Source organism: Eucalyptus grandis, chromosome 4 (assembly GCF_016545825.1).
Source record: "Eucalyptus grandis isolate ANBG69807.140 chromosome 4, ASM1654582v1, whole genome shotgun sequence".
NCBI classification, from domain to species: Eukaryota; Viridiplantae; Streptophyta; class Magnoliopsida; order Myrtales; family Myrtaceae; genus Eucalyptus; species Eucalyptus grandis.
Genome location: NC_052615.1, coordinates 11,232,893 through 11,238,892, shown reverse-complemented (window position 1 = coordinate 11,238,892; position 6,000 = coordinate 11,232,893). Strand labels below are relative to the sequence as shown.

At 38.5% G+C, this 6,000-nt stretch overlaps 1 long non-coding RNA gene across 2 annotated transcripts; it reads right to left on the bottom strand.

The window, feature by feature from the left end:
* Nucleotides 1-843: 843 nt before the first annotated feature.
* Nucleotides 844-4,485, bottom strand: LOC108958938. Of its 2 annotated transcripts, XR_005550558.1 has the most exons (4): nt 3,222-4,485; nt 3,095-3,142; nt 2,471-2,737; nt 844-1,890 (listed from the first exon to the last, which is right to left on the bottom strand). It is a non-coding gene; the product is annotated as an uncharacterized LOC108958938 (long non-coding RNA). The 2 variants fall into 2 exon arrangements; XR_005550557.1 differs by having other exon boundaries at nt 844-2,737.
* Nucleotides 4,486-6,000: the final 1,515 nt, after the last annotated feature.

The window sequence follows — 6,000 nt, the reverse complement described above, 5'->3', positions numbered from 1 at the left end:
GCTCTACAAAACTCTGGTTTTTCTTTTTCCAAACGTAGTTCATTCTATCATTTGGACAGTTTTACTTTCAATTCCTCGAAAGAGTACCTCCCTATTTTGTTTGTTCTTTGCAAAAATATTCTCCTGGGTCTTAGTCTTCATAGTTTATATAAACGCGGACTTTTGACCTGTGGATCTAAATTCAGTTAAATTCAGTTTGACTGGCTAAAGTCGTAGCTTGTATATGTGAACTAGGTCTATAACAACTTCATTCTATAATTTGTTTTCAAGGGTAAAAATGCAGACAAATATTTAATTTTTGAAAATGAAATCGAGTTTTATTCAAAGATAATAAACATTGCAAGTTTAATGGTAACTACTACTTTGGTGAACCTTATCGACATAACTTACGGACCATTGTATTGTATGTAACTCTCTTTTGATAATGTGGAATTCAAGATTGCTGCAGAACTTGCACATTTATGGATAAACCGATAGCTAGAAAAAAGTAGATTTGGCTCATACCATTGGTACCATTGTTACGTATTGTATTTAATAGCAAATTTAAACATTACATATAAAGTGAAGTTAGTTTTATAGACTATTAAGTTATGTCAAGTTACATCCATTTTAGCAATTTACAAAACTATTATCTCAATATCGTCTTAAGTAAGTTACTTTATAGTAAGTTGGATAAGAACTTTGTAGTAAATTTATAGACAAACCGAAGGTGAATGCACCTTTATGACATTATACAATGTTTGGAGTTTCATTTGTTAGTTAATTCATGGAAAATTATATTATCATTGCGGCTAATTATAAATGAACATGAAATGAAACTTTTCACCGGCCACGACAGTTTTATAAACCATTGCATTAAAGCATCAATTATATATATATTACAAATTAGCACTGAAATACAACATCAGATAATGCGGGAGTTGAGGTACATCTCATTTCACCCCATTTGCTTCGCGTTGATATCACTCAGCAACTATAACTCCATTCACAACGCCTTTGGGTTTCTTAATTTGCCTCGGTGATCATGCATTGAATCTCTGGAACCTGAGTGGAAGGTCGTACTTGCTTGGAATATCAGTTACTGCACTGAGGTTAGGTCGCGACAGCATTTATACATGAAAACCTTCTCTTGCCAGTCGGATCAGTCAATTGTTACTGCACAGCCCAATATTGCTTGTCCTCCTAATGAGGATTCTCAGAACGTGGCCATCCAACAAATGCTCAAGAGCATCCCCTCACATTCCATCATCTCAAGATGAAATGTAGAATCAAATGCAAAGCCTGCGAGCAAGCAATCTTGGGGCAGGTCTATGGATGCTATGCGTGCATATTCTTTCTCCACAAAACTTGCACCGAGTCTCCCCCAGAGATGACCCTCTCTCTCTTGTTTTCGATCAAATGGAGGAGCTAAATGTAATGCTTATTTGCTTACCATGGTTTCTGACTGCGACAAATGCAAATTCAGCCTTGACATGGATTGCACGCATGGCTTTAACTCTATGTTCGCAAGATCTGGAGGCACTAGCGACTCGGTTTTTTACCATTTCGACCTTCAGAATCCACCGGTCTTCTACATGAAGCTCTAAAACAGAATCGGATGCAAAGGTCAATGGTTGTCTTGGTTGCCTCTGCTTTCTGCACTGCATGATCACCCTCGGCTGCTGGAACTGTCACATGAAGGCTGGTCCGTGCAAGGCTTGTTATGAATGCATCAAATGTTTAGCCTATCGCTGGCTGGAGCAGAGCTGATCTTTCCTGCTCCATAAATCATGTGCTGAATTGCCCTCAGTTATGCAACAACCTGTTCACCCGCACATCCTTTTTCCTTCTCATATCAGGAAGGAGCGCTGTTGACATATGTTGTGAAGAGTGTCGACGCTCTGTCTTTCACTGCACAGAATGATACTGCAACTTCAAGATTCCATGCACTTTTGATAGATTCACTTTGAAACATTACCTCCATGACCATATACTCTTTCTTAATTTAGATCTACTGCACCGTGCTTCCTATGCAGTGTCTGTGGTAAAATTTTCAGGTTTGACTTTTAAAGTGGTGTGCCTTGCAATCTTAATAGTCACAGATTTCCTTCCATTACAGTAAAAGATTTCCATTAGCTTCCAGCAACTCACACTCTATGCTTCGTTCATCAAAGATGATACCAGTGAGTAAAATTGTGACCTTTGCGAGAAGATAAGGGACCTGAATCTGGGTGCGTATGACTGCAATGAATGCCCTTGCTCATTGATTACTCATATCAATTGCGTTTTACCCATGGTGCATTTTCATCCCAGAATTACTGAACAGATTTTAGCCATCTAATGGATACAAGATGCTGCCAGTGCCATTTGCTGTGGTGAATAGCCTTGTTCCTTTTTAACATCATATATATAGACTCATCCTCCACAATAAGTAATAATTAACAGAAAACTTGCTAGTACCAAATACAGGTTGCTGGAATATTGGGAGTACCTGAAGACACTGCTATGGCTGAACTAGATGAAACAATTGCAACTCTGCAGGAAAAAAAGAGGAGAGCAAGCACACAACTGAGGGTACTAAAAAAAAGATGTGCAATGCCGGTCTCAAAAAGATGCAACCAAAGCGCATGTAGTTGCAGAGTTGGGGAGTCACTTGTCGAGAAGAAAAGAATTGGGGAGGCAGGAGACCACCTTCCTGTTTGTTGTGTCAACTTACAGGGAATCACTGCTGACACTCAACATCTGAGATTGTTATTCTCTGCAGCAAAGCAGATAAATATCATATTTTTGAGTGTAAGACTTGTGTGCTCTATGTCATGAGTTGGAATACTAACATAAGGATGCATAATTTGATTATGAATCAACTTGTCAGCAGCTAGCCGGTCTTATTATTTCCTCAAAAAATGAATATCAGATGTGAGTAGTTTGTACGGACTAGTCTCAAGCTTTTGCTTACTATCTGTATGGCTTTGCATTCATGACCTGTAAAAATTCTTTTCCAGCACATGAAGATGGGGGAAAGTTCAGTTCTAACATCTGCAGTCTACCAAAAGTCAGTTATATTAAACTAAAGCCTCCCAAAAAAGAAATCTATATTTCAGCCTTCTTTTCTCACCTTGGCCCTGGCAACTTGAATCTCAGACTGAAGCCACAATTCTAGCTCCTGCCAAAAACCAATCAGCCAGTGAGACAACATAGTCTTAGATAGCATTACTCAGATCCAAGAGCTTCCAGATACGTACAGGATACATCACAAAGAAGTCTCTGCCTTTATAAATCTTATTTGCTGAAGCAAGTTGATGCATTCGCAGCAACAAAGATCTAGTTGTCACCTCTAAGACATAAAGTGCTGACTATATGATGTAACCACTCTTGTCATTCTGCAATGACAAACTGAAAAAAAATTATCATCAGAATAGCTAGTAAGCAGTACCCATGCATATGGGGCAGGGATGAAAAAACTGACATTTTTCATTTTGATATGGATAACTCTGTGACGATAGAACAAAGCTTCTATATTGCAGCTGTGCTCGTGTCTCCAAGGCATCTATTTATCCTAGTTCATAACTTTATTTTGGCAACTAGAAATGATCATATGACAACATTTGACACGTGGCAATGTGATAATAAAGAGTTAATATCTGAAAATGCTAGTAAAAGCGCCATTTTTCATTAACGTGCCTCTATTTCTCTTTTCAGTAAAGAAAAATCTTCCAAATGTTTTCGTCTAGTAGTATCTTCGGTAACCTTGAAACAAACAACGAAACATCTCCCCATCCTCCTTGTCGTAATGATTGTCGAAGTATTTTCAGTCTCTTCAGAAACATTTGCACTCCAGTTAAAGGTTACAATTTTTAAGTATCTTCTACTGAATTAGCATAAGCATTTGACGGTCCTGCAGTCTTAAGTTCTTCTGTAGATCATGTACTTAGCTTCATTATTTGACTTAGTATCATGATAACTCTCTTGGGAATCGTTTTCCACAATAAGCATTCTGGCTTTTATAAACCTGAGAAGAAGATCAACTTCCAAGTTCATATCAAATGGTGAAGGAACCTGCATGAAAATTAAAATCAATATGATTTGGTCCTCCTACAGGAATCTGTAGGGATTAGTGTGTGAGACCGCGATCCACAAACTGATGCATGGGACTCACCCTTGACTATGGAATGCAGAAGGGACTGAACCATGCTTGTATTAGATCTACCACAAACTGATGCTTGTATTAGATCTACCAAACTGTGCTTCCTATGCAGCATCTGTGGTAAATTTTGCAGGTTCAACTACAGTAAAAGATTGTCATTAACTTCCATCAACTCACATTTTATGCTTTATTCATCAAAGATGATACCAGTGAGTACTAATGTGACCTTCGCAAGATGATAAGGGACCCAATTCTGGGCGCTTAGAACTCCGATGAATTCCTTGCCCATTGATTACTCATATCAAATGTGTTTAACCCACAACGCGCTTTCATCACAAAAGTGCTCTCTTACTAAACAGACTTCAGCCAACAAATGGATACAAGATGCTGCCATGTAATGTGGTGAATAGCCATATTCCTTTTTGAACATCATATATATCGACTCATCCTCCACAAACCAAACATTTTTTAATAATCAACAGAAAATGCGCTAATACCAAACAAAATTTAATCCAGGTTGCTGGAATAGTGGAAATACCTGAAATCCCCGCTATTGCTGAACTAGATGAAAAAAACTGCACTTCTGCAGGAAAAAAGTGGAAAGAACAAGCACATAACTGGAGGTACTCAAGAAAAGACATGCGATGCTGGTCTCCAAAAGCCGCAAGGGAAGTGCACATAGTTGCAGAGTTGGGGAGGCACTTACCAAGATGAAAAGAATTTGGGGGTCAGGAGAACACCTTTCTGTTTGATGCTTGAACTTGCGTTCTTATGCAAGTCAATTGTACTCGATGCTACAGTCGACATCCAAGATTGTGGTTCTCTGCAGCAAAAGCAGATAAATATCATATTTTTGAAGTGCAAGACTTGGGTGCTCTGTCATATATCAACATATTAACATTGAGATGCAGAATTTAATTATGAATCAACTAGTCAGGAAGCTTGCCGGTCTAATTATTTCCTCAAATACAAAAAACAGATGTCTGTAGTTTGCAGACTTGTCTCAAGCATCTGCATACTCTGTCTAGCTTTGCATACATGAACTGTAAATTCTTTAGCACATGAAGAGTGGGAAAAGTTCGGTTCTAACACCTACAGTAAACCAAAATTCAGTTATCTTGAATTAAAGCCTCCCGGGAAAAGGAAAAAAAAAATCTTCTTTCAGCATTCTTCTCTCACCTTGGCCCCAGCAACTTGAATGTCTGACTGAAGCAACAATTCAAGCTCCTGGCCAAAAACCAATCAGCCAGTGAGACAACGTAGCCTTAGATTGCAGATTGACGCATTTGCCACAGCAAATTTGTAATTGTCACCTCTCAGAGGTCAAATGAAGACTGTATGATGTAACGACTCCCACGTTCTCAATGACAAACTACAACTATATTATCATCGGAATAGCTAGTAAGCAGTAATGGTGTATACAGGACTGAGATGAAAAGGCTGACATCTTTCATTTTGATTTGGATCACTCAATGATGTTAGTGTTACTGTTAGATCAAAGCTTTTGATATTGAAGCTGTGCTCTCGTCTCCAAGGCATCAATTTATCCTAGTTCATGTGGATAATTGAGCAAAACCATAGCACACCAGCAAGGAATGTAAAATGACAAGTCCATCCACTGGCCAAACAGAGAGCTACAAAGAGATTCACCAGAAAAAAATAAGGAAATCTGCAATACTCAGCAATGCTTTCAAAGAGGTCAGAAGCTATAACCTCAAGAACAATTACTACCCCTCATATGTGCCGTAACAATTGTTGAGGCATCTTCAATCTCTTCGATAACAATAGATCACAATTTCTTTTGAGGGCTAGCTTAGCTTAAACAGATCTAGTCGCTACAAGGTCCATCACTGTTCATGGCTGGGAATAGGGAAGAT